The sequence below is a fragment of the Anser brachyrhynchus genome, assembly GCF_964034855.1.
Source record: "Anser brachyrhynchus genome assembly, chromosome: W".
NCBI classification, from domain to species: Eukaryota; Metazoa; Chordata; class Aves; order Anseriformes; family Anatidae; genus Anser; species Anser brachyrhynchus.
This window is the reverse complement of record NC_137704.1, coordinates 23,770,153-23,797,921: the sequence shown is the minus strand read 5'-3', so window position 1 is coordinate 23,797,921 and position 27,769 is coordinate 23,770,153. Positions and strand designations below refer to the sequence as shown.

The window sequence follows — 27,769 nt, the reverse complement described above, 5'->3', positions numbered from 1 at the left end:
GATATTCCCGCCAGAACGCCTGATTTGGAAAAGCAGTCAAATTCCCAACCATGTCAGAGCCCCTGGGCCCTCCATGACCCCCCCCCCCCCAGCACCCAACCCCATCTCTCATGCTCCCAATTTGGGGCATACTCACTAAATAAAGAGGACACCATAAGCAGCCAAGACCAGTCCAGCTGTCCAACACACTGCCACGGCCTCACTGCCCACCAGTCACAGATTTTAGTGGTGGGGGGTGGCACGAAATAGGAGGTGCTGGCGCTGGTCGTCTCTGTGGGGAGGGAGAACAGGTGGAGAGGGGAGCCGGGGCACCCCAAGATGCATCCCACGGGGACAGGGCACCTTCCTGTCCCCAAATTACCCCTCGCTTGCTGAACTGGGTGGCTGGGACGATGAGACGGGATAGTGTGGTCCATGGGACTTTCACTGCTCTCACACAGGACACAGAAGGTCCCAGTGTGTGCCATGCCCATGCTGGTCCTCCCCTGGCCCCGCACAGGACCTGCAGCCACCCCTGCCAGCATTGTCCCCAGCCCTGTCTCAATGCCATCCAGCAGGGTCTGGACATGGCACACCCCTGGGTCCCCAGTCCTGTGTGTCCTCTTCCGAGCTGCCTTGTGCCCTGCAGCCACCTGCTGTCAATCCAATCCAAACCTTGCTGGGACCCAGCCCCATACTTGGACCAGGGACCCCCACCCTGTGCTCTTGGTGCCATCAGAGGTAGCATTTGCATTTTGCCCACACTCCCCCTCCCCGTGTGCACATCTGGCCAGCTGTGCCTGCACTCCTGGCTGGAAAAGCACCCTGTGTGTGCTCACACACACACACACATGTCCCTGGCACCGAGCGGCTCCCGGCACTTCCCTGCCTGCCCCCAGTGCTTCCCAGCCAGCCTGCAGCTGGTGCCAGCTGGGGGAACCGGCGCAGGGCCTGCTCCCATCCTTTTGGGAAGCTGAGCGCTGATAACATGCATTTGGACACGGTCCCAGCCCTTTCCTAGAAACAGAGGGTTGTTCGTGGCTTTTATTTCTAATTGGCATCGCTCTGAGCCATTGTGCGGGGTCGGAGGTGTGGAGGGGAGGTAGGACTGGAGAAGGAGGGGGGCAGCACTCCAGCGAATAATAATAAATCCCAAGCTTCCCCATTGCGCTTGGAGCATCCCAGTGAGTAGGATGCCAGAGGCAGACAAGCTGAGTCAGCACTTCGTGGGCCACTGTCTGACCTGCTGCTGGGGCCACAGTGGGGGTGAAGGTATGGGCTGAAGGGCTGTGGCACCCCCAGGGCTGGGGGACCCCAAGATGCCCAGGTGCAGGGTGTTTGTGTCAGAGGGGGGTCTTACCTGTGACCTGGGCCTCCGTGGTGAGGTGCTTGGGCTCTTCCATCCAAGGGGTGGCATGGACAGCCACGCTCCAGTCACTCCATGTGCCGATGTCATTGTCTTTGGTGGTCGCCTGGATGATGTACTCCTTGCCCGCATAGGCGTCCGTGATGGTGTGAGACGTCCCATCCAACAGTTCGACCTGTGGGCAGTAGGGTGCGGGGTCAGCTCAGTGCGGGGGGAGCAGCCCAGAGGGGTGGGGGGCAGCCAGAGGAGCCCCCCAGCACTGGGAGGTGTAAGGCAATCAGGGGGTTTAGCCCAGCTAGAGGGTGATAAAGAGATCTCATGGCACTTATGTGAGTGAGACTATCAGGCTCTTCCAGCAAAAAGGCAAAACAAGGGTGTTAAGGGCTGGGCTTGAAGCTGGCTGTGCACAAAAGGCAACAGGTGGGGAGTCAGCCCTTTCACCCGCATGCCCCTTGACATCCTCTGAACCAGCCTGGAGGCTTTTCTGGGGTGGTTTTGGCCAGAGGCATGAGCACTGAGCCCAGCACAGGGGTGCAGGGGGAGATGCTCCAGCTGCAGCTAAGCCAAGAGTGCAGCGAGGCTCCGTCCTGCTCCCAGATTTGCAGAGCCAGAGTGGAGCTACGTCCTCTAGAGGTCACCAGAAACTAGTAAATGTGTGGGCAGGCTCTGCTCAGACATGTTGGAACTCTGGGAACCACGCACCCGTGGCAGTGGGACCCACACAGAATTGACAGCAGAGGAAAGCTCAGCACCCACAAGACCTGCTGGGGACGGAGACGGGCTGCTCGGGGCTTCTGGGGTCACTGAAGGGACCACTGTAGGATCACATTGCAGAGGTTGTGCTGTGTACCGCTGTGAACCCTTAAGTGAACACTTTAATACCCTACTGGCTTAGTTTCCCATCCACCCTGCCTGTGTGTGGGGTACGGGGGCATCCAACCCCTGTGTGGCTGTGGGCGCCCCTCTGAGCAGCCTCTTCCTTCCCCCGTGCCTGGCTTATGCAAACTGTCTTCTCTGCCGACACGTGCTGATAATAAACATGTCTGGGGGGATGAGGGGTCTGATGCAGCCCATCTTCTGGGGGGAGGGAGGGCATGGTGCTTGGCCTCCCAACCTGCTGATGGCTTCAAGCCCAAGCATGGTGTCGAGGTCCCAGTGGCTTTGTCCAGCTCCAGGGACAGGGACATGAAGCAGGGCAGGTGCCACAGCATCTTTCGTGCCCAGTGAGCCCCAGCACCCAGCCAGGGCTTGCAGTTGGAGTGCAGTTGGAGGAGCAGATGGGGTGGTTCAGGGCAAGAGTGCCCAGGAGACAGCAGCAAGGTGGGTGATGCTGCCAGGAGCAGACTGCGGCGCAGCATCCCACTGCCCCAGGGATCACCGACAGCTGAGTTTTATTAAGAGCTTGGTTCAACAACATGAGCAAGATGGAGCTGAAAATTTCTGCCTGGTCTTTGATCGCATCCCATACACTAAAGAGAAACAAGCCAGGAGGGCTGCACTGCTGGGGTACCCGGGGCACAGCACAGCCAACCTCCCCATGGGACAAGGATGCCCTGGCACAGTGACTGTGCACACACAGGGAGGTGTGTGACATGGCAGCACCCCGCCAGGGAGGTGTGTGACACACCAACACTGCCTGGCTAGCAACTGGCATGCTCAGTGCCATCACCCTGCTCCTCGCAGGGGTACCACAAAGGCAGGAACCCCCTTTGAGAAATAAGCAGTCCTTTTCCCATCTCGCCTACACAGCATGCTCAACACCCCAGCGCAGATTTAATCCTTCTGGTATACAAACCTCACCCCCCAGCTTTTACAGCCACTTTGGAGATCCCCACCAGGGAGGGGGACACTTTTGCATTTCTCTCTGTGGGTGAAAGCCTTTCTGCCCTCATTCCCTCCTCGAGTGCCACATCCAGCCTGCTGCACACCAGGCTCTGCGCTCCCGGCTGCTCGCACAGCCCAGCCTGGCCAGCTCAGAGCCCCACATCTGCAGCACATCTGCCGGCACGGAGCAAAAGGCCTCCCACTGACCGCAGGGTGCAAAGCTGCTACCAAACCCACAGGGGAGCAGGAAGAAAGGTGTGCATCTGTCCCACTGATGCATTTTTGGGGTTGTATGGGGGGGACGCTGAGCTCTGCCTCTCCTTGCACCCAGGGCTTGGTGCTGGTGCAGTGCAAAGAGGTGGTGCTGGCAGTTATTTGGCGTCCCAGGCAAAGAGCTTGCAGGTTTTAGGGTCCTTCTGCAGGCTTCAGCGCTGGAAGCAGCCACAGCGTTTCGCATTATTCAGCCAGGCTCTGGGGGTTGAGCCACCATGGGTGCCTTTAACACTCCAATCATGATCCTGAGGCCTAAAACAGCCCTAAAACTGCTCCAGCACAGCTGTTGCTACTCCTAGGCTAGGCTCAGAGGTCAGAGCATGCCATGGTGCCTGCTCCCTGTCCCCCCCGTGCCCTGTCCCCCGTCACCCCGCCGCTTGATGTCAGGAAGAGCGGTTGGAGCCATGCCATGGCAGTGCCGGGTGTCACCGCTCATTTGGGATGATGGCGAGATGAAAGGGGCCATGGCTGCAGGCTGCTGAGGGCCACCCCAGTGTGACACTGATCCCAGGGATGGGCGGGAGGCAGCCCACAACGACCCAAGGGGCAGGGTGTGGCCGCAGCCACCTGCACAGGGAAATGCCTGCATGGAGGGTGCTTTGCATGGGGCAGGGGCAGGCAAGCCCCCAGACCCCGATATGGCTCCATGCTGGGTTTTCCCGTGTTTCCAGCATGCTGAAGAGGCAGAGAGCCAGCTCTGGGATCACATGTGCTGCCTCTCATCTCAGAAACAGGGTCAGGCTTGTAGCAGTCCTGTTTAGTGGCTCATGGGTCCCTGGCACTGTCTATTCCCAGCATTGGATGCTCGCTTCCCGGAGTGGGCAGAGCCATCCTGTCCCGTAGGAAAAGGGTTTTAGCCCATTTTACTTACAGGATAAGTGAAAAGGGAAATTCTAGGAGGTCTGGGCATAAGGGAGGATGGGGAAAAGAAAAGGAGGATGCCAGTCCCTCCTGCAAGATGTGGCTGAGCATGCCTCCAAGCTGCACTGGGTGTTGGCCGAGCCCCATATTAACCCCACCCAGCTCCAGCCCTCCTCTGCCCCAAACCCAAGCTGGATCAGGGTGCTCAGCAGGGTCAGGCTCTGGGCACTCACCACTGTGCCCAGCAGACCAGAGGGGACAACCTCTGCAGCTGCTTCTCATGGGGACACACCTTCATGACCCAGGCACCCAGAGATGTAGAGCAGCACAGGAACCAACCTGTGGGTTGTGAATCACCTCCCCTGTCCTTCAGGTTAAATCCATGTGTCACGCATGTCCTGGAGCATGGCCAGGTCATCATGCTAGTGGGGACAGCAGGAGCCTGAAGCTGCACGGTTCAAGCCTGGCTGGGGAAAGCAAGAACCAGGCAGGAGCAGATCATCCCACCGGGCTAGGAAGCAGGGAATGAGCAGGGGGCTTGGGAGGACGTACTGGGGTTATCCAGCTGCCTTGTGGGTTCTCTGGGGCTTTTGTCACCCTCTGAGCTGTCTTGCCTGCTCTCCGACCAGGGTCAGAGCAACCCTGCTGAGGTCCTGCTGGCTGCTGCTCCATTTTCTCCAGCCCGAAGAGCCTCCCAGCTCCCTTCCACTTGGGAGCAATTCCTGCCACCCCCAGGGTGCAGCCAGTCTGTAGCTGAGTGCTTGCAGTTGAACATTGGAGGCATGATGGGGTCAAGGCTGTGCCTTGCCTGTGAGGATGTTCCCTAGGACTCAGGCTGGAGCATCTTGCTCGTGGAATTAGGATGCTGCCCTAAGCTCTTTAGACAGCAGATAAAAAGGGCAGGCATAGACTATGGCATCCATCTCTCCCCATATATAGGATGTCCTGAGCTGTAGCTCAGGGTTTGCAAGTGGCATTTCTGAGCTGGGCAGATGGGGGATGCATCCAAGAGGGGGCAGCTTTGCTGTGGTGGCTGAGAAGTCCCTGGGTGGTTGAGCACAGAAATGCAGCAGCAGCAGATGGGAAAGCACACGGGGAGCAGGTCCAACTGGACACAGACAGGGAGAGGTGGGGGGGGGAACAGACTGAGGAGGTTGTGGAGGGATGGACGGACACACAGCATCAAAGGGAGAGGGAGAAATTCCTTAATCCGCATCCCTGCCACACAGAGACAAAAGTTGGAGGAAGGCCGTGCATGGTAATTTTTTTTGGACAGGGGGTCTGCATTTTGCAGCCTGCCTTTGTGCACCTGCGAAACGTCACTCCGGCTGGCTGTGAAGCGCTGCCCAGATTAATGAGGGATCAGTAGCCAGTGCAATGCAGAGCTATTAGCATTTGGAAAAAAAAAAAAAAAGAGAGAGAGAGAGAGAGAGAAAGAAATGAAAAAAAAAAAAAAAGCCCTTGAACACAGTAATTAAGCCGACAGCTTGCTTAGGACAGCATGGGCTGGTGTCCCATCCTGTCCCATGGCCACAGACCCCATGAGCCCATTTGGGAAGATAAAGGCCGGTGCCAAGGACTGGCCAGTGCCACCCACAGCCTGGGCAGCGTGGGTGCTGCAGGACAAGCCCGTGGCCACCATCACATGGATGGGATGGGCCAGGCAGCCAGGGCAGGTGGAGGGGAGGATTCCCTGCACTCCTGGCCAAGCTGGTCTTCCAATCCACATGTGGTGGGGAGGCAGGGGGCTTGGGGACCTCCACAGCATCCCGGAGGACATCCATGTGTGCCATGTCCCAGTCCCCCAGTCCCAGTTGTGCTCATCGGTGACAAAGATGTAGGAGAGATGCTGCAGGTCCCCATCCCTGGGACAGCAGCTCCTGGGCTCCCTCAGCCCAGATGGCCTTTGAAAGGAGGCAGGGAGGGAGAACCTCAACCCTCCCTGCCCTGGCAGCTGTGCTGGGGGCTGGGGTGTGTTGGAAAGCAGTGGAGGGGGTGATGGGGGGGGGGATCTGATGCCTCTCTCTGCATCCCACATGAAAATGTGTTTGCAGCTCTGCTTTCCATTCCTTAACACCTCCGGCTCCCCAGTGCTGTTCCCAGCACAGGAAGGGGGCAACCCACTGCAGGAAGGGTGGCCCTGCCACCCCCCTGGGTGACGAGGATGCTGGCAGCCCTTGGTCCCACAGTGGGATTCAGCACTGACCTGTGAGGCTGGGACTGAGCAAACCCAAAAACAGACTTTGAGCTCCTGCTGGATGATCCCCCAGGTGCCCTCCCAGCAGCATCACCTGCCCCAAGGCTAAGGGGATGTGAAAACTGTCCCCAGAATGGATATACAGCCTAAATATTTCCCTTCCTCCTTGGAAAAAGAAATCCATTGCTCCACATCAAAGGACAATCCCCTTTGCTGCCATCTTCACCCCCGTCCTTTCAGATATGGAGAGGCAGTCTCTGTGCACACCTGCGAGGCTGGCAACCTGAGGTTGTCCCCTTCTGTCATCTGCTGATGCACCACTAATATTCCCAGATTTAGCTGGGATGGGTGGGCTTCAAGTCAGAGGGAAAATCAGAGTTTTGGAGAGGAGAAAATGTGGATACAGTGAGCACCAAACCCTCCGTGTATGCTAGTGCAGAGACCACACACCTACCCCAGGTGTTATATTGATCCTGGGCAAGCCTGGCTTCCCCAGAATAAAAGAAGCCCACTGTCTCTTGTAGGGCTGAAGCTCATCTGCTCACCCAGCCTCCTCCACCACCTGCAAGCAGGGGAATGCAGAAGGAGAAGCCACGATTGACCAGCCAGAGCACAGCTTGGGTCTGCCAAGCATCGTGCCTCCTCGGGGGTCTCCCCAGGTTATCCTGGATAATGGGGGAGCCAGGACCAGGAGGATGAGGCCAGGTGCTGCCATCAAGCTGCGATGAGCTTTGTGGGATTCACTCACGTTATATGGGTAGCTGCTGGTTTAGGTGCCTTCATTCTCTGCAGCCCCGGGGGGACTGGCTCCTGGTGGGCTTTGTCCTGCCCCAAACCAGGGTTAACCCCCTGTTGTGGTTTAACCTGGCTGGCAGCTAAACACCACACAGCCGTTCGCTCACACTCCCCCCTCCCTCTCTGGGATGGGGGAGAGAAACGGGAAAGTGAAGCCTGTGAGTTGAGATAAAGACAGTTTATTAAGACAGGAATATAATAATAACAATAATAATAATAGTGATAATGATAATAGTATTAATAATAATAATGTGTAAGAAAACAAGTGATGCACAATGCAATTGCTCACCACCCGCTGACTGATGCCCAGCCTATCCCCGAGAAGCCGGCCCCCCACCCCGGCCAGCCACCCCTATATATTGTCTAGCATGACGTCAGATGGTATGGAATACCCCTTTGGCCAGTTTGGGTCAGCTGTCCTGGGTCTGTCCCCTCCCAGCTCCTGCTGCACCCCTAGCCTGCTCGCTGGCAAGACAGAGCGAGAAACTGAAAAGTCCTTGGCTTGGTGTAAACACTGCTCTGCAACAATTAAAACATCAGCATGTTATCAGCGCTCTTCTCATCCTAATCCAAAACATAGCACCCTACCAGCTACTAGGAGGAAAATTAAACCTGTCCTAACTGGAACCAGGACACCCCCAGAGCTGCTACGGTGCTTTTGCCACTCATTACCGGTTAGACTCACTTCAGCCTCCAATACAGTTAACTGCTGGGATCCCCCCGTCACACCATAAATACAGATGGGCTCTGGCCCTTTATAGCTTGATGGCATTAGAGTACATTGTGCACCGGTGTCTACCAAAGCCTTATACTTCTGCGCGTCTGACGTGCCAGGCCATCGAATCCACACAGTCCAATAAACTCGATTGTCCCTTTCCTCCCCCTGGCTGGAGGCAGGGCCCCTCTAGTCCTGGTCAGAATCTTTGTTTCTGTGTTTAAAGGACTGCCTGCTGGAAGTTGGAGCAGCAAACGTTTCAGAGAACCCCTTTTTCCCAATTGTTTTCTTTTGCAATTCACGTACCCGTGCCTCTAGGGTCGCAGTAGATTTTCCATCCCATTTTCTCATGTCCTCTCCATGGTCACGTAGGTAAAACCACAGGGTGGCGTGGTGTGTGTACCCACCATATTGTCTTCCTTGCATAGATGAACGTTTACCCCTAATAGCTGAGACACTGGTTTGTACAGGTGGGGAGGAAAATAATCTTTCTTCAAGTTGGTGGATCTTTTCAGAAAGTTTCTCCAAAGTATTCTCTTTTAGTTGGTGGACACTGGTTCGTTCAGGTGGAGGGGAAGATAAATTCTCTTTAAGTTGGTGGACCTCTTCAGAAAGTTTCTCCAAAGTATTCTCTTTTAGCTGGTGGAACTCTTCAGAGAGTTTCTCCACAGCCGAGACACAGGCCTGCAGGGAAGAGGAGAGGTTTCCTTCGTACTGCCGGAGTGTTTTAGCCACTTCATCCACTGTGGGTTCCTCATCCTCTTTCCAGGCCATTATTGCCAATGAGCTGGAATATGATGATGGTGCACTCCGTACAAACTTCCGCCACGTGGGTCGTGTACAATGGACTTCATCTGGATCTGCGGATATTTGTGCATCGTCTAGGTCCCTATAAATCACCTCCCGTACGGCTAATTCCCTCAGGTACTGAATTCCCTTCTCCATAGTGGTCCACTTGCCTGGTAGACATACAAGTTCTTCCTTGAAGGGATACCTTTCCTTCACAGCTGACAGGAGACGCCTCCAGAGGCTGCGAGATCGTGCTCCATCTCCAATTGCTTTGTCAGTACATGCATCCCTAGCAAGGGATCCCAGCCGCCTGGCTTCCTTGCCCTCTAATTCCACACAATTGGCTCCGGTGTCCCAGCACCGGAGCAGCCAAGTGACAAGCTGCTCACCGATACAGCGACCAAAATCTTTTCGCACATCTCGTAGCTCACGCTGGTATAGGGTTCGGGTAGTTACTGTTGATTTTTCGACATCCTCATCCTCATCTTCATCCTCCTGCACCTTTGATGGCCCAGCCTCGTCTTCTCTATACCTAGACCTAGCAGAAGACTGTCTGCGTTCTAAACGACCTGAGTCTCTATACCATTTTTTCACCTTGTCTACAGGGGCAACTTGCACTGCTACAGCTCGTTTCTCTGACCCAGACACAGGAGTGGGAGCAGCTGCAGGAGCTGCAGCTGCCGCAGGGGCTGGAGTGGCTGCAGGAGCTGGAGCGGCTGCAGGAGCTGGAGCTGGAGCGGCTGCAGGAACTGGAGCGGCTGCAGGAGCTGGAACGGCTGCAGGAACTGGAGCGGCTGCAGGAGCTGGAACGGCTGCAGGAGCTGGAGCTGGAGTGGCTGCAGGAGCTGGAGCGGCTGCAGGAGCTGGGGCGGCTGCAGGAGCTGGAACTGGAGCAGCTGCGGGAGCTGGAGCTGGAGCGGCTGCAGGAGCTGGAGCTAGGTTGCTAGTAGCATCAATTGCAGCTCGATAGGCACAAGCCCGACCCCAGCACGCTACAGTGATTTGTGTCACTTTGGAACTGCCAGAGTCATGACACCTTTTTTTCAAGCATTCTGCCAGCTTTTTAGGATTTTGCAGTTGGTCAGGGGTGAATGTCCAAAACACTGGAGGTGACCACTGCTCTAGAAACCTGCCCATATCCTCCCACACTCCCTGCCACTCGCAACTATCCCGCCTCAAGACAGATCTCCGGATGAGATTCCTAAGTAGTTGTTTAACCCTCAACAAAACCTGAAGCGCATTCAGGAGACATAACAACAAGAGCAGGCTGGTCTGAGTATCCCAAGGATATTCAACATCTCGGAGAACCACCGTAACTAGCTCGGGGGATAAGAGGGTGGTGGTGAAGGAGAAAGGGAGAGTGAACAGGTAGGGAAACATGTCTTCCCCTGTCCCCTTCACAGATTGGCTCCCTGACGAAAACAGGCAATAGGTGTAATTGCTAATAGTTTCCGAGATATGGTTTCCAAAGTATAGAGTCGACGTCAGTGCTGAGTACAAATACCAGGTTAGAGTCGTGACCAGATATTTCATCATTTCATAAGCCATTGTTACACTGCACAGTACCATAACAATCTTAAACCAGGGCCCGGAAAGGATAAACAGTGCAACAGGGAGCACATACAGAAAGTAACGCACCATAAAACTCAATTTGGAATACAGGTACAGCAGACCGGAGATTAAGGCAATCAACATCGTGACTAGCAACTCTTAAGCAGGTCCAATACTTATACCAATTTTAGTTTAACACACTCAGGTCAAGTCTGTAGATATCTCAACCCTTCGAGCCCCACGTTGGGCGCCAAAAGGACTGTTGTGGTTTAACCCGGCCGGCAGCTAAACACCACACAGCCGTTCGCTCACCCTCCCCCCTCCCTCTCTGGGATGGGGGAGAGAAACGGGAAAGTGAAGCCTGTGAGTTGAGATAAAGACAGTTTATTAAGACAGGAATATAATAATAACAATAATAATAATAATAGTGATAATGATAATAGTATTAATAATAATAATGTGTAAGAAAACAAGTGATGCACAATGCAATTGCTCACCACCCGCTGACTGATGCCCAGCCTATCCCCGAGCAGCCGGCCCCCCCACCCCGGCCAGCCACCCCTATATATTGTCTAGCATGACGTCAGATGGTATGGAATACCCCTTTGGCCAGTTTGGGTCAGCTGTCCTGGGTCTGTCCCCTCCCAGCTCCTGCTGCACCCCTAGCCTGCTCGCTGGCAGGACAGAGCGAGAAGCTGAAAAGTCCTTGGCCTGGTGTAAACACTGCTCTGCAACAATTAAAACATCAGCATGTTATCAGCGCTCTTCTCATCCTAATCCAAAACATAGCACCCTACCAGCTACTAGGAGGAAAATTAACTCTGTCCTAACTGGAACCAGTACACCCCCAGAGCTGGGTCACAGCAAACAGCCACTGGTACCTGTGAAACAATGTAGCCAGTGGCAAAAAGAGGTTTTGCTTTTCCCCTTTCACAGCCATGTCTGGAGATCAAATAAGTGTGACATTAATTACTCATAAAAGAACCTCTAAATGCCTTCTTTTTCTGCAGCACTGCGGGAATCAGTTTGGCTAACTCCAGACAAAACTTTCTCCTCGGTCTCTGGAATAACTGTAAGGCTGGGAAAAGTGAAGGACCCTCCTTCCCCTCTGCTTCCCCTCTGCCAGCCGGGTAGCTGAAGAGCCCAGCGGGGTCTGAGCCATTGTCCCTGCTGTCACCCCACCGAAAAGGCTGCTGCACCACTGCTTTGTGCCGCTCAGTCCCAGCCATCAGCCTGGGAGGACAAGATATTGCAGGGCTCCTCCGCGGCCTGGCTTGTCTCACACCAGATGAGGCTGAATGGCTCCCTTCTGGCTTAAAATAAAGAGCATCTTTGAAAGCACAGCTGTAATCTCGTTAATAACGGGACTCTTTCTCCAGTTGTGCCTTCCCCTCCTGCCAAGTGACAACTGTCTGAGCTCGCTTTGCTTGCTGCCGCAGGAGGATGGGGTCTGGGATGCTTGGGGCACTTGGCACCACTCTCCAGGCAGTGCAAGATGCATTTACCATGCAAAAGCCTCCTCCTGCTGCTGGGGCTGATGCAGTGGACTGGGGGAATACAGCAGACATGTCTCCTACCCTCATCCTCCTCTGGAGCCTCCTCTAGCCCTACCTATCCCATACTGAGCTGCAAGTGACACGATTTCAGCCTCAACATTTCACTCCTTCCTATTAATCCCCCCTCCTTTTTTTTTTTTTTTTTCCTTTTCCTTTTTTAATCACTGACTTTTCAGCTGGGAGGGGAAGGGAGAGAAGTGCTACAGTAAAAGCTACCAGGTGTGAAGCTGTAACAGCGCTGGGTCAGGGTGACCCCCCCTGCCAAGGTTGCCTGGAGAGGAATGGAAGTGCAGGCAAAGCTGCACGGTGGATGCAAATGGGCGCAAAGAAGTGTGCCCAATGCAAAGTGACATTGTTGCCACCCTGGTGGGGACGTGGCTGCAGGTCACACTGATTGCCTTCCCTCCTCTTGCTTGACATGGAATGCATTAGGACATACTTGTGGGTTATGATGCAGGTATGTGTTAGGACATACTTATGGGTTATGTCAGCCTGTGATTCACACATTTGACCAAATATGTTGCTTTGCCTGGGGAGATGTCCCTAAACCTGCCATAGCTGTCACCCTGCAGCAGTCCCTGCACAGACCCCTGCTCGTGGTCCCAGCTCCTGATATCCCAGCATGGTGTGAGGGCCTATGTTTGCTCTTCTATATTTCCAGCCTTTGCAATTGCTCACGTATGTGGCTCTAATGCTTCCAAAACAGAAGAGGAAGGAGAGAACCCAACCGCATTATTAGCTTTCAATATCTCATGACCTTTTACTGCAAATCTCAAGATCTGAGGTGCAGCCCACCTCACGGTTCATTAACATTTCATGTTATCAGCACGACCAATGGGTTCAATTAGACTTCACGAGGGCATCTGCAAATTGCTGGCAACTCACCAGAGGAAATCCTCCCTTGGCCTGGCCGCCGGCTCAAGAAGTACCTCTGAGCACCACCAGGTTCCCAGCCCGTGCACTGAGCCCATCAGTGCTCAGCGCATGCCGTCTCTGTAAGAAACGGGAATGAGGAGGTCCTGACCCAGCTCCCAGTGGGAGCAATCTGGTGCACGAGACATCCTGGGCTCCCCAAAGTCCCCTGGAACATCCCTGGACATGCAGCCACCTGCGGGGACGTGCGCACGGCCGGGGAGCTGCCTGCCCTCCTGCAGCCATGCTTGCGGGGAGCCAGCCTGTGAGTGCGGAGATGGCTGCTGTAGTGAGTTAACCGAAGGAGCCTGTAAAACCAGAAATAGGCTATTAGCAACCCATTAGGAAAGGGTATCCAGTTCCAGCCTAGGGAATCCATTAGAGGAACATCTGAGAGCATTAGGAGAGCTTGCCTGGGGCCAGGATGGGGCTATAAAACAAAAGAAACCACGCTAATCTGGCTTGAATTACAAATTTAAAAGCAGGAGAAAAATAAAGGATACCCTAAACATTTAACGTTTTATATTTAGGAGACAGAACGTGAGATTCTGCCACAAGGAGAGAATAAAAAAAAAAATCAGCTGTTTAGGCTACAAATATCCCATCTCTCTTCTGGCAGGAAAGAAACTGCCAGCCCCTCTTCCAGAAAGGGAAGAGTGTGTTGTCGAAATTGCTCAGCTTTCTGGGCAAGCTCTGTGCCAGTGGTGCAGAGGGGAGTCAGCATCCACCTGATGTGACACCAAGTCTGGTTATGCCACATTTGTGTCCTGAACAGCCAAGAAATGCTGGTGGCTGTAATGGGTAAGATGTATTTGTTCATTGTATAAAGAAATAAAAAAAAGAAAAGGGATAAGATGGTTATAAAACAGATAGTATTTTACACGAGGTTGGGACAGAGCTTCCTGATCATAATAGAACCTTGATATATGATGACAAAGTTGGGGAGGGGGGGGATTTGCTAACTATCTGTAAGGAATTTGGGAATCTGCGAGGGAGATAAGGTTGCACAATGTTGCCTCAATGAAGGGGAGGCTTATTAGGCAGATAACAAGAAGGGGGGGTGTTGGGTAAACATCCTTGAACAGGCACAAAGACTCTGTGAAATACCCCATCGCAAGACATCCTGTCTGCTACTTCACTCCCCCCCACCCAAACATTAGCACAACACGTGAGCACCAAAGAGAGGAAGCAGCCCCCCCCCCCCCCCTTTGGACTGCATAGCCGTAGCTGGTTCAACAAGCCCGGACAAGCTGGAACTCGGATACTATAAAACAGCACCCCCAGAGAAGGAAAATTGTGCGCCGCTGCGGAGTCGGAACTCCCCGGCCGCCCAGCGCTGCTTTGCTTCTGCTTGCTTACTTAATTAATTAATAAATTCTGTGATTAATAACATTTATTAACAGACCGACTTCGTATGCGAGTCTGTTCATAACAGTGGCCAGGTTTGGCGGAGCTGCTGCGAGGTAGCACAATGGTTCTGGTGTGAGGATTATCCCACACAAATGGACGCTCATCATCTCTCTGTGCTAATAAATCCCAGAGCGCACGCTAATAACTCCCAGAACAAACTCCAACACGAGAGCTGCTAAGCGATCTGAGCGGAAATGCGCTGCTGAGTCAGGGAAAGGGAGGGCCAACAGGACGCTGAGGTTCAAATGCATCTTTGCAAGCACTCTGCCATGCCAGAGAGGGGACAAGGGTCCCTACCACGTCCCTTGCTCTGCACATCCTGGGTTGGACGCCCAAGCATCACCGGGCTGCCCCTGGGGGGGTCTGTGGGTGTGTGCTGATGGCTAGCTTGCCCAGCAGCGCTCTCAATAAGATCCACCGCTCCCACCACGGATGGCTTCATCTTCTGGTGCCAAGGCCTGTGTCCTGGTTTCAGTTAGAACAGAGTTAATTTTTCTCCTAGTAGCTGGTAGGGTGCTATGTTTTGGATTAGGATGAGAAGAGCGCTGATAACATGCTGATGTTTTAATTGTGGCAGAGCAGTGTTTACACCAAGCCAAGGACTTTTCAGCTTCTCGCTCTGCTGGGGATCCCAGCAGTTAACTGTATTGGAGGCTGAAGTGAGTCTAACCGGTAATGAGTGGCAAAAGCACCGTATTGTGACCGGCCCGGATGCTCCGTGCATCCTTGGCATAGATCTTAGAAGAGGATATTTCAAGGACCCAAAAGGGTTCCGCTGGGCTTTTGGCATAGCTGCCTTAGAGACAGAGGACATTAAACAGTTGTCTACCTTGCCCGGTCTCTCAGAGGACCCTTCTGTTGTGGGGTTGCTGAGGGTTGAAGAACAGCAAGTGCCGATCGCTACCACAACTGTGCACCGGCGGCAATATCACACCAACCGAGACTCCCTGATTCCCATCCATAAGCTAATTCGTCAACTGGAGAGCCAAGGAGTGATCAGCAAGACTCATTCACCTTTTAATAGTCCCATATGGCCAGTGCGAAAGTCTAATGGTGAGTGGAGACTAACAGTGGACTATCGTGGCCTGTACGAAGTCACGCCACCGCTGAGTGCTGCAGTGCCGGACATGCTAGAACTCCAGTATGAACTGGAATCAAAGGCAGCCAAGTGGTATGCCACAATTGATATCGCTAATGCATTTTTCTCCATCCCTCTAGCAGCACAGTGCAGGCCACAGTTTGCTTTCACTTGGAGGGGTATATTTCAATATACTTGGAATCGGCTGCCCCAGGGGTGGAAACACAGCCCTACCATTTGCCATGGACTGATCCAGTCTGCGCTGGAGCAGGGGGAAGCTCCTGAACACCTGCAGTACATCGATGACATCATTGTGTGGGGTGACACAGCAGAGGAAGTTTTTGAGAAAGGGAAGAAAATAGTCCAAATCCTTCTGAAGGCCGGTTTTCCCATAAAACAAAGTCAAAGGACCTGCACGAGAGATCCAGTTTTTAGGAATAAAATGGCAAGATGGACGTCGTCAAATCCCAATGGATGTGATCAACAAAATAACAGCTATGTCTCCACCAACTAGCAAAAAAGAAACACAAACTTTCCTAGGTGTCGTGGGGTTTTGGAGAATGCATATTCCAAATTACAGTCTGATTGTAAACCCGCTCTACCAAGCAACCCGTAAGAAGAATGCTTTTGAATGGGGCCCTGAGCAACGACAAGCCTTTGAACAAATTAAGCAGGAAATAGTTCATGCAGTAGCCCTCGGGCCAGTCCGAACAGGACCAGATGTAAAGAATGTGCTCTACACTGCAGCCGGGGAGAACGGCCCCACCTGGAGCCTCTGGCAGAAAGAACCTGGGGAAACTCGAGGTCGACCCCTGGGGTTTTGGAGTCGGGGATACAGAGGATCTGAAGCCCGCTATACTCCAACCGAAAAGGAGATATTGGCAGCATATAAAGGAGTTCAATCTGCTTTCGGAAGTGGTCGGTACTGAAGCGCAGCTCCTCCTGGCACCCCGACTGCCGGTACTAGGCTGGATGTTCAAAGGAAGGGTCCCCTCTACACATCATGCAACTGATGCTACATGGAGTAAGTGGGTTGCACTGATTACTCAGCGGGCTCGAATAGGAAACCCCAGTCGCCCAGGAATCTTGGAAGTGATTATGGACTGGCCTGAAGGCAAATATTTTGGGATATCATCAGAGGAGGAGGTGGTCCGTGCTGAAGAAGCCCCACTGTACAACAAGCTACCGGAAAATGAGAAGAAATATGCCTTGTTCACTGACGGGTCCTGTCGTATTGTGGGAAAGCATCGGAGATGGAAAGCTGCTGTATGGAGTCCTACACGACGAGTTGCAGAAGCTGCTGAGGGAGAAGGTGAATCGAGTCAGTTTGCAGAAGTGAAAGCCATTCAGCTGGCTTTAGATATTGCTGAACGAGAAAAGTGGCCAGTTCTCTATCTCTATACTGATTCATGGATGGTAGCAAATGCCCTGTGGGGGTGGTTACAGCAATGGAAGCAGAACAACTGGCAGCGCAGGGGCAAGCCCATCTGGGCTGCGGCATTGTGGCAAGATATTGCTGCCCGGGTAGAGAACCTGGTTGTAAAGGTACGCCATGTAGATGCTCATGTGCCCAAGAATCGGGCTACTGAAGAACATCAAAACAACCAGCAGGTGGATCAGGCTGCTAAGATTGAAGTGGCTCAGGTGGACCTGGACTGGCAACATAAAGGTGAATTATTTATAGCCCGATGGGCCCATGACACCTCAGGCCATCAAGGTAGAGATGCAACATACAGATGGGCTCGTGATCGAGGGGTGGACCTGACCATGGACACTATAGCACAGGTTATTCATGATTGTGAAACGTGCTGCAATCAAGCAAGCCAACCGGTCAAGGCCTCTTTGGTATGGAGGACGATGGCTGAAATATAAAGATGGAGAGGCCTGGCAGATTGATTACATCACACTCCCTCAAACCCGCAACGGCAAGCACCACGTACTTACAATGGTGGAAGCAACCACCGGAAGGCTGGAAACATATCCTGTGCCCCATGCCACCGCCCGGAACACTATCCTGGGCCTTGAAAAGCAAGTCCTATGGCGACATGGCACCCCAGAGAGAATTGAGTCAGACAACGGGACTCATTTCCGAAACAACCTTATAGACACTTGGGCCAAAGAACATGGTATTGAGTGGGTGTATCACATCCCCTATCATGCACCAGCCTCTGGAAAAGTTGAACGATACAATGGACTGTTAAAGACTACGCTGAAAGCAGTGGGTGCTGGGACATTCAAAAATTGGGATATGCATTTGGCAAAGGCCACCTGGTTAGTCAATACCAGGGGATCTGCCAACCGAGCTGGACCTGCCCAATCAAACCTGTTACGCACTGTAGAAGGGGATAAAGTTCCTGTAGCGCACGTAAGAAACATGCTGGGTAAAACAGCCTGGGCTACTCCTGCCTCAGGAAAAGGCAAACCCATTCGTGGGATTGCTTTTGCTCAGGGACCTGGATGCACTTGGTGGGTAATGCAAAAGAATGGGGAGGTCCGGTGTGTACCTCAAGGGGATTTAATACTGGGTGAGAATAGCCCATGAGTTGACTTGTATTATGTTAATTATTATATAATACTGTATGTCATCACTACCATGGTTGCTATATACCATAGATGAAAATGGTGATTAATTAGAATGTATTGGACAGAGTGTAACCTGAGCATGACATAAATGGTATGGAATAAGGGGTGGATATCTGTCCTGGTTTCAGTTAGGACAGAGTTAATTTTTCCTCCTAGTAGCTGGTAGGGTGCTATGTTTTGGATTAGGATGAGAAGAGTGCTGATAACATGCTGATGTTTTAATTGCTGCAGAGCAGTGTTTACACCAAGCCAAGGACTTTTCGGCTTCTCGGTCTGTCTTGCCAGCAAGCAGGCTGGGGGTGCAGCAGGAGCTAGGAGGGGACAGACCCAGGACAGCTGACCCAAACTGGCCAAAGGGGTATTCCATACCATCTGACGTCATGCTAAACAATATATAGGGGTGGCTGGCCGGGGTGGGGGGCCGGCTGCTCGGGGATAGGCTGGGCATCGGTCAGCGGGTGGTGAGCAATTGCATTGTGCATCACTTGTTTCATACACATTATTATTATTAATACTATTATTATTATTATTATTATTGTTATTATTATTTTCCTGTCTTAATAAACTGCCTTTATCTCAACTCACAGGCTTCACTTTCTCGTTTCTCTCCCCCATCCCAGAGAGGGAGGGGGGATGGTGAGCCAACGGCTGTGTGGTGTTTAGCTGCCAGCCGGGTTAAACCACAACAGCCTGGCATTATTAAAATCCTAAAAGGAAGAGCCTGGGAGAAAGCAGACGCTGATTGCATCAGGCCCTACAGTATTCGACAGCTCAACATCCATCTGATCCTATTAGTGCTCATTCGGTCCTCTCTGCCGAGGTGCTGTGCATAAATCAGTCCCTGCACAGATAATGGGAGATGGAGGGGAGGAAGGAGAGTTGCTGCTTCTGCCAAGAAACACCACGTGTGAGCATGGATGCCTGTGGCTCTGGCCAGTCCCTGGTGCTCCTTGTAGCTGTTCTCCCACAGGGATGTGGGACATCCCCATGTGGCACCCAGCCTGCCAGGAGAATTAAAACTGTGCCGTGCAAACATGGGTCCTGCTGCATCCTATCTCAAGGCACCCGTCCCTCCAAGGAGAGACCCACCACCATCTCAGGACACGCTGGGTGGCTGAGCCAGGCTTGATCCCACCAAGCCATGCCCTTCCCTCTCCTGGGCTGGATTTTGGGGAACAGAGGTACCCTCAAGGTGCCAGTGAGCAATAGGTTTAGAAAAGCGGAGCTCAGCACGGCTTGACTGTGCTCACAGCATGCCAGCGCCATGGGGGTCACTTCTGGGGGCAAATCCCTGCATTTGCAGAGTGCCTATGTGGGCTAAGCAGGGCTGTGGCTGCTCGCATCAAGGGGGCCCAGGGCTCTGGCTGCTGCAGCGCTGCCATCCACGGTGTGGATTTCCCCCCAGTGGAAATACTATCCCAAGCAAGTGAATATCCAAACTCCCCCATCGCTGCCTTACCCCAGCGGAGTGCTTGGCGGCTGCTCTCTCCCTCTCCATGAGAAGAGAAAGGCAAGGAGAGACAAGTGGGAGAAACCTCTCCCAGCCCCTGTCTGGTTTTGAAAGCTGTCAGCAAAACGCTTCAATCTGAAACAAGACCCGTGTCACTGCCTTATCAAAGAAAAACAACAGAAAGAGAAAAAGCCGCTGGGATGACAGTGTCTTACAGAGACACAAGCATGGCACAAAGCCTCTCATCCCCTTTTCAAGCTATTTTTCTCCCTAAGAAGAGCTGCCTGGCAGAAAATCCCACTTGGCTCCACAGCACAGGTGAGCTCCCCAGGGACCAGGTGTTGACTCCTATTTGTCTTTTTGGGGGGGCAAAATGGCTCATCAAGCAAAACACCACTACGCTTGCCTAATTGGCTTTCCTCTGGCCCAACTCAGCAAAGAGAAAGAGGGGATGTCGGATGAGACATGCCAGTGCGGCAGCACCTCTCATCCAGCGGCAGATTGCTTTCCTTCACAAGTGGAGCATGCAAGCAGCGCACAGGGAAAAAAAAAAAAAAAGCCTGTTCGTTATCTTCCTGCAGCTAACAAATGAAATCCGTCCTCTGGGCTGCCAAGGATTTCACTGACTTTTTTTTTTTTTTTAAAGAAACAAGAAATAAAAGTAAGAGGGATGATAATATCACAGCAACCGCTCCGTTACCAACTGTGCTCTGAGTTACAGTGAGCGGTATTTTATCTTCAGTTCAAAATCTAAATGTGGCAGAGGCACATTTAAATGCAGTGACATTTATACTTTGAATGCCTTTTACATCTCATTGGCAAGTTTTATATAGAACATATGTATGGAAAATAAATACAGGCCACGGATTAAAATAAGGAGAGGGGAGAGCCTGCAGAGCACATTTGTAGTCAGAATGTGACTTGAAAGAAAGAGGAAGAGAGAAGGGAGGAGGGAAAAAGGGAATAAAAGGGGTTGTGTTGCTTGAGCAGTAAATAGACGTGTTTCAGTCCCTGACCACTCATTGCCAGCACATCCCCACGTTGCCACCGCGCTGCCTCCTGTTCATCATCACTTACGTGCTGCCACTGGTCCAGGATGAGGGGCCGATACCACAGGAAGAACTTGAGTGAGAAGGACTCGGGGTCGGGCCAGGATGAGGGGTTTTGCCATGCCACCTCCAGCCGCTGGGGGTTATTGGGCACGAGCTAGGCCACCACGCTTTCTGGAGGGTCTGGCTTTACTGGAAGAGAAGAGTCCGGCTGTTAAAGCCCAGGTGAAACAGAAAAACACCTTTTTGTGTCCACAGGTCAGGTCAGAGCCATGTCTGGGGCTGCCTCCCCACGTGTCTTCCCCCGTCCGTGGGACTCCTGCCCAGGCTTGTGTGAGGCACAGCAGTGCCAGCCCCTCCAGGAGCACAAAGCTGGAGCCGCTCCTGCCACATCCCTCCAGCACGGTGGAGATGTGGGAGCTGGAACACAGGGCCCCGCATCACCTCTTGCACCTCGTCCAGTGCTTGACCTTGAAGGAGTCCTTCATCCTCCGCAGCATCCCAGGTCCCTGCTCCACACACAGGGACAAGCACTCCACTTTCCCCCGGCTTTTGTCTGCCCAGTCCATTTAGAGAGCAAATTGCGAGGCAGGGGCTGTCTGGCTGTACGTCAGCGAGCATAATAGAGCCCTGTCTTCAGTGTGGGCCTGCAGGCAGTAATGCAATATAAGCAATAATAGTAATAATAATAATGGATGATGGGCATTAGGCTGAGCATTGGTTAAGCGGCCACAAAAGTAGATGTAACATTATCCCACAGAGCTGACGGAGCATCTCCAAACATTCCTGAGAAGGAGACACGGGATTTGGCCAGGACACAGCTCACAGCTTGTCCTGCTTCACTTTCAGGATGAGAAAGGGCCCAGTGGTTATCTCTGGTTTTTGCTGTCAGGTCAAGCTTTTCCTAAAGGCTCTGCAGGCTCACACAGGACCACAAGTGTTTATTGAAGGAGGTGCTACCTGAGCCTGACCCCTCACCCACCACGCACCCGTCCTTCCACCCAGCACTGAAATGGATCCCCTGCGGCCGTTAAATATCCCCTGGCATTTTCTCCGAGAAGAACGATATTAAACTCCATGTCTTAGCCAAATGTCAGTCTAGGTAATTTAATTCTGCCTCCCTAAGTAGTATGAATTGAACTGACCTTCTGCCTAGGCAACTGTATACCTGTGTTCAGGGACTGAATTCCTCACAGAGATGGGCACATTCGTCCTCACGCAGCCCCTCTGCAATGCTCTGTCTTAATCGCCCCAGAGTGACAGCGGGGATGATCGAGCAACTTTCCCAAGGTGACACAAGGGACAGGGATAGCATATGTGGCAAGGCACCCATGCCTGCATGGCCACCTTCCTCCTGTCCCGAGCACTGTCCCCTTTTTCTAAACAGACGCGTCCCAGCAGGCTGGCATGGGGTAAGGCAGGAAACTCCATTATTAACCCTTTGGCTCATTTACAAAGACTCCCAGCTCCTCTGGGGTGCAATTCCCCCTCGCTGGGGTTAGCACCCAGCAAGCCCTTGTGCCCTCCCTTGCTCAGCTCTCAGGGCAGCTGCAGCCTTGCCTGCTCTCACCATCTCACCAGCCCAGAATGATCAATGCTACCAGTATGCTACATTTTTAATGATGTGCATCTTCTCTTGCTAATTTGCCCCAGGCTCCCATTAGAAGGCAGGTGCTGTTACGGAGGCGGGATGCTGGCCTTGTGGTGATTGTCCCTGCTTTGCTGTGGGATGCTCATGCCAGCTGTGTGGAAGGGGGGGGGATACATCCTTGAGGGCCATTAATGTTCCCATACTGCCCCAGCCACGCTGCCTGACACCTTCTTCTGCCTCCAAGCCTGCTCCTCTCCTGCTCCTCCAGCCCCTCTCCCACCTCCTCCTGTCTTAGGACCGGAGCCCTGATGCCTGCAGGGCTTTGCACAGCCTTGCCCTCCCCACACTCACCTTTATTAATATTGATACCTTTGCAGAAAACATAATTATGAAAAAAATTTCCAGCAGTGAGCCAGGGAAGAAGGCAGCCCGGATGTCCTAGAGATGAAAGATGGGGGCCAGAGGGCTGGAAACCCTCTTCCAGCCATCACTGGAAATGGAAACACAGAGCAGCCCCTCGCAGCTGGCTGCTAATAACAGGCACCACGCGACCACCAGCAAGGCATCGGCTCGGAATATCAGAAGAAAGCACCAGTCATTTTCCACTCAATTAGAGTCATCTTCCAAGCAGCTGGGAAAGGGATTTTCTGCTGGGGACTCGGGGGGGGGGGGGGGGGGGGGGGAGAGAAGCAAAACCAAAGGAGGTCACTTCTTCCCAAGGCTCTTTTTGTGACTGGTCAGTGGGTGGTCCCAGCAGGGAGCGGCCATGGCTCTGCGCTCACCCTGGCTCCAAGCTGGGCACAAGAGCAGGATTTGTGCCTGGCCTCGAATGCCTGTGTCCTTTGGCATCAGTGAGCCAGTGCAACGGTTTTGTCCTGAGACATTTTTTTTTTCTGCTCCTCCATGTAGCAGAGCAAAGCCCAGCATAACTTTAAAGATGAGAGCTCAGCCTGGGTGATGCCGGTGGCATCTGCTGGGTGCCACCAGCTGTGCTGGGACACATGCTCACCCCTGCAGTGCCGCATTTGCAGCTATAGAGAGGAGATCCCAACGAGGTGCAGACATGCTTGTGCAAGGAGAGCAGGCAGGCTGAGGCTCTCCTCCCACCCAAAGTCACCCAAGCAGAATTGCCTGGCAAAATGTACTAATGCAGAGCACTTGTTTTTAATTGGAAACAACACCAGGAAGGCACAAGGAGAAGCTCGGTGATGGGTATGTGGCTGTTGCTTTGTGGTGGCTGAGTTCATCCTGAAACGACTCTGCTAAGCCTGTCAGCTGCCTGCTTAAATGCTCAGTCACCATTGCCTCTGTGCTTCTTATGTACAGCAGCCATAAAATAACCCAAGGAGGAGAATTTCATAGCTGTGCAGAATGTGGAGATTTTAAGGCATTAAGACAGTGAAGCTCTGCGCTGTCCCGTCACCCCTTCCCTAAGTGCCTTTGAGCATCTGCCATGGGGTGCTGGGGGTCTCACCCCCCTGCAACCGCTGGGACACATCTGGCTCCCCTGCATCCCTCCGGGCTCTCTGGGAAGAGGCAGTGATATCGCGCCCATGCTAGCAGCCGGCCTCGCTCACTGCTCCTCTGACCAGGCTGGGTTCAAGCTCCTGGGCTGAATCCGGCTTGTGCCGGTGCTAGGACAGGTGGGCTCGCAGCCGGGCGTGCTTCCCAGGGGGGACTGCCCTTGTGTGCTGGAGTGGAGATGGGCAGATTCCTCCTCCTGAGGTGGTGCTGGCTGTTTTGTTCAGGAGTGGCACCAGATGTTCGCAAAGCCAGGCAGGACATGGGTGGGATGCAGATGTTACAGGAGGATGCCCTGAACTCCTGCAGGAGGGAATGCAAGGAACTTGGAAAATGCAGCTTAATTGCTGCCCTGGGCCTGCAGGCTGGAGGTTACCTTTGTTTAAGGAGTTTATCTTCCACGAAGACAACAATTTCCATTTAAGGACACCCAAATGGCTGGAACTCCACTGCTTCCCTGCTAAGCTCCTTGTCTTGTTATAAATATTCGCAGTGCATCAAAGAATCAACTTTGGTCATGGACCACAGCTGTGGGGACACAAAAGGACAGTCCCTGCTCCAAAATAATTTCCCCACTCTGTTCAGAGCTGGCACCTTGATTTTTGTTTGATGTTTTCCAGGATTTGGGGTAGAAAGGAAAAATCTGTGACATTGGCGGAGTTCCTCTTACTGCACTCTAGCACTTCCAGCTGCTCAGGACTGGCACATGCAGTACATCCAAGGCATTGACTGCAGCAGGCTGCACTTCAGGGATTCATTTCTTTGTTTCTTTGGTCCAGTAGTTGCCACGTGTAACCAGCAAATTGTTTTTCAACTTCTTCCTGAACTCCTCTCTCCCATTTTTCCTATTCTTTGAGAATGGACAATCTTGTCACCGTACTGGCTGTGATCTGCCTTTGGATGGTGGCAAAATCCCTGTGCCCAGCTCCCTGCTTTGCTGCTTTTCTCAATGAATTGCTTGCTTCACGACCATCGCTCCACGACCATTCGCACTGAATTGCTTGCTCAGCAGCCACGAGAGACCTGGACCACAGGGGATAGGACCAGGCTGAACACCAGGCCACCAATGGGACCATGTGCATCCTGCCCTGCTCCCCCAGCATGCTTAGGTGCCAGCAATCCCACATGCTGGGGATCCTACACAAAGCATCCTCCAGTACCCTTTGGCAGGAGCCAGGTCCATCCGGCTCCGAAAGAGACCCACCTCTGGCCAGAGCTGAGCCATGAAAGATGCCTCTGGGAGAGCAGATTTAAGAAAAGGAAAAAACGTGCATGACAGCAGCTGGGAGAGAGGAGTGAGAGCCAGCCCTGCAGTCCCCCAGGTCAGTGCAGCAGGAGGGCAGGATGTGCTCCAGGCATGCAGCAGCAGTTCCCCTGCGGCCTGTGGAGAGGTCCCTGGTGGAGCAGGCTGTCCCCCTGCAGCCCATGGGTCCCCCATGGAGCAGATCTCCACGCTGCAGCCCATGGAGGAGCCCCCGGTGGAGCAGGTGGATGTGGCCTGGAGAAGGCTGTGGCCCATGGAAAGCCCCCGCAGGAGCAGGCCCCGGGCCGGAGCTGCAGCCCGTGGAGAGGAGCCCACACAGCAGCTCAGTTCGGGAAGGACTGCATCCCATGGGAGGGACCCCACGTGGAGCAGGGGCAGAGAGTGACCGTGAAGGAGCGGTGGAGATGAAGCGTCAGGGACTGACCACAACCCCCATTCCCTGTTCCCCTGCACCACTTGGGGAGAGGACATAGAAGAGGGCGGATATGGGGGGAAGGCTTTTTTAGTTTGTTTTTAGTTTCTCACTGCTCTAGCTTGTTAGCAATAGGCAATAAATTACATTAATCTCCCTATGCTGAGTCTGTTTTGCCCATCACGATAATTGTTGAGCGATCTCCCTGTCCTTATCTCAACCCTTGAGCCCTTTTCATCTTATTTTTTCCCCCTCCTCCTTTGAGGGGAAGTGAGAGAGTGGTTGTGACAGAGTTTGGCTGCTCAACAGGGTGAAACCACCACGGGGGGGGGCACCAGGAGGATGCCAGCATGGCTCCATCTCACGCACAGGCAGGCAGAGGCTTCACCTGGAAAGTCTGGCCCTTCCCTGGCCCATCTCTCCGGCAGGAGATGCTGTGCACAGAGCAAGCCAACCCCAACACTGGCTCGGAGAGGCCAAGTTCTGCCGCGGAAGTTACCTATGGCAAACTTGTCAAAGGTGAGAGTGGTGGAGTTTTTGCCCAGAGCATTCGTGACTGTCAGAGTCACCTTGTACTTCACCGTCAAGAAGAGCTGGAGGTATCTGATGTGACACCTGTTTTTGGGAAAGATGTCCTTCTCGCAGACCATCTCTCTCGTGCCGTGTCTAGAAAGCAGGGATGAGAAGAGCTGTTACCTACAGACCAATGCTTGGGATGGGGATGCACAAACACAGCTGGAGAGGAGGAGGCAGGAGCAGCAGAGCAGTGTCCCCGCTCTGTCCGAGGTCCCCATGTGCCATCTGCCCCACAGCCAAAGGGCTGCCTTCCTCCTGGAAGATATGTTATCCTGGCTGAAAGTCTGCAGAGACCAGGATGAATGTCCTCATGCTGGCCCCAAGCAGTGCCTGCTGCTGCTCTTCCCCCACCCCACTGCAAGGATGAGACCCCGCAGGGGCTGGTTCTGCCTCTCCTGTGGGAGGATCAGGCTCTCCTTTCTGCTGGAGAAACAAGCCCCAAAAGCTAAGGCATGGCATTATAAGGGTTGTTCCAGGTTGGGGGATGATGCCATGCCATGGCCAAAACTGGCTGAGGGGCACCGCTGCTGCCTGGCCACTGCTGGCACACTGCAGAAGGGAGCGTGGCTGTGCCAAACTTGCCAAAAAACACCAGGCACAACTTACAGCATGAACAAGTGGTGGAGATAAGATGGACTTTGGGGCACAGAAAGGGGATATGGGAGCTGGTGGCTTTGGCAACCTCCTCTGGGTGAATAGGAATTTCTTGAGGCAAAGCCCCAGTGCCAAGCAGTGAATTTGGATGTCCCTGCAACATCCTTCCCCAGGACCATTTTTTGGACACCGATCCCATATGTTCAGCACAGGTGAGACCCATGGCACCATTTGGGACCTGCTCCAGACTGCGGGGGACAAGTGCTTCCCCTGCTGCACCCTTCCCTCCCGGGCACTTACATGACGGAGATGTTGAAGGAGTTGGGGATGTAGGTGGGGCTGGGCAGGTGCCAGCTGCAGTAGAAACCCTTCGGGTAGTTGTTGGACCGGCACATCAGCACTGGCTCTTTTGGTGGAGCTGCAGAGGAAAGAGAAAGAAGAATTATTCATCAAGGTGGGCTTATCACCAGATCCTAAATAAGGGGATGTCCCTTCTCTCCCAGCTGGAGGGGGGACGTGCTTTTCAAGGAGAGCCCTGGCTGTGTTCATCAGCTTGAAGCATGTCCCATGTGTGCTGCTGAGGTCCACCATGAGACTTTGCCTTGGATTGTGCAGAGCTGCTCACCTCCTCCCCCAGCAGGTCACCTGCTCTGATAAGGGGTGGCAGAGGAGGTTGGCAGGTACAGGGAGAAATTATCTTCAAGACTGATACAGAGACATTTCTGATGGGGAGGAGGTGCTGCTCTCTTGACCCCATTAAGCTGCAGTGCTCATGGCTCTCTCTGCCAGGTCCCTGGGGAGCAATAAACTTCTTGTTGAGGGATGATTCTCACAAAGATCTGAGGTCCATAAAAGGATGGAGAAGGACCACATATGGCAAGACGCAGTGGAACAGTCTGAAGCCAGCGGGAAAAATCTGTCTCTGCAGGAGGACTGGCTGTGTTAAAGCTCAGCAGCAGCAGAGTATCCCATGCCCATCACAGGGATGGAGGCTGGGTCCTGCATCCCAGGAGTGACGGAGGCAGCCAGAAACGGGACGAGCATGCAGCAGGGAGCAGATACCTCTGGCCTCGTCAGATGGTCCTAGACGTTAGAGGCAGAAGGTTTTAAACCCAACCAAGTGCTCACGCTGCACTCGGCTTTCCCAGACATACAAACACGCTGTGATCTTCACAGGAGCATAGCCAGAGCTGCAGGAAGTCTCTGAAATGCTGAGGGCTGGTGCCCGCAGGAGGAAACCTTTTAGCTGATAAATTTGGCCCTTGCAGGTTGGTAAAATCATCTGAACTGACACCAGTTGACTCCTCTCAGTACCTGGACCCTTGTGCTGCTGAGAGCAGAGGTGGGCTCTCGCTGTGGCACCTTGGCACAGCACCACGCCAGAAAGTACCCAGGGCTGTATGAGAAACTAAATTGTGTTTTT

General features: G+C 53.3%; 1 protein-coding gene and 1 pseudogene across 2 annotated transcripts in view; both read right to left on the bottom strand.

Moving 5' to 3' along the window:
• Positions 1-27,769, bottom strand: part of LOC308184756 (uncharacterized protein) — a 254,974-nt gene that overhangs the window by 86,291 nt on the left and 140,914 nt on the right. The gene's annotated exons all lie outside the window — the stretch shown is intronic.
• LOC308184839 (ciliary neurotrophic factor receptor subunit alpha-like) lies at positions 136-26,756 on the bottom strand (annotated as a pseudogene). Its single transcript, XR_013956141.1, has 5 exons — positions 26,647-26,756; positions 25,676-25,842; positions 20,417-20,580; positions 1,340-1,520; positions 136-271 (listed from the first exon to the last, which is right to left on the bottom strand). The product of XR_013956141.1 is annotated as a ciliary neurotrophic factor receptor subunit alpha-like (transcript).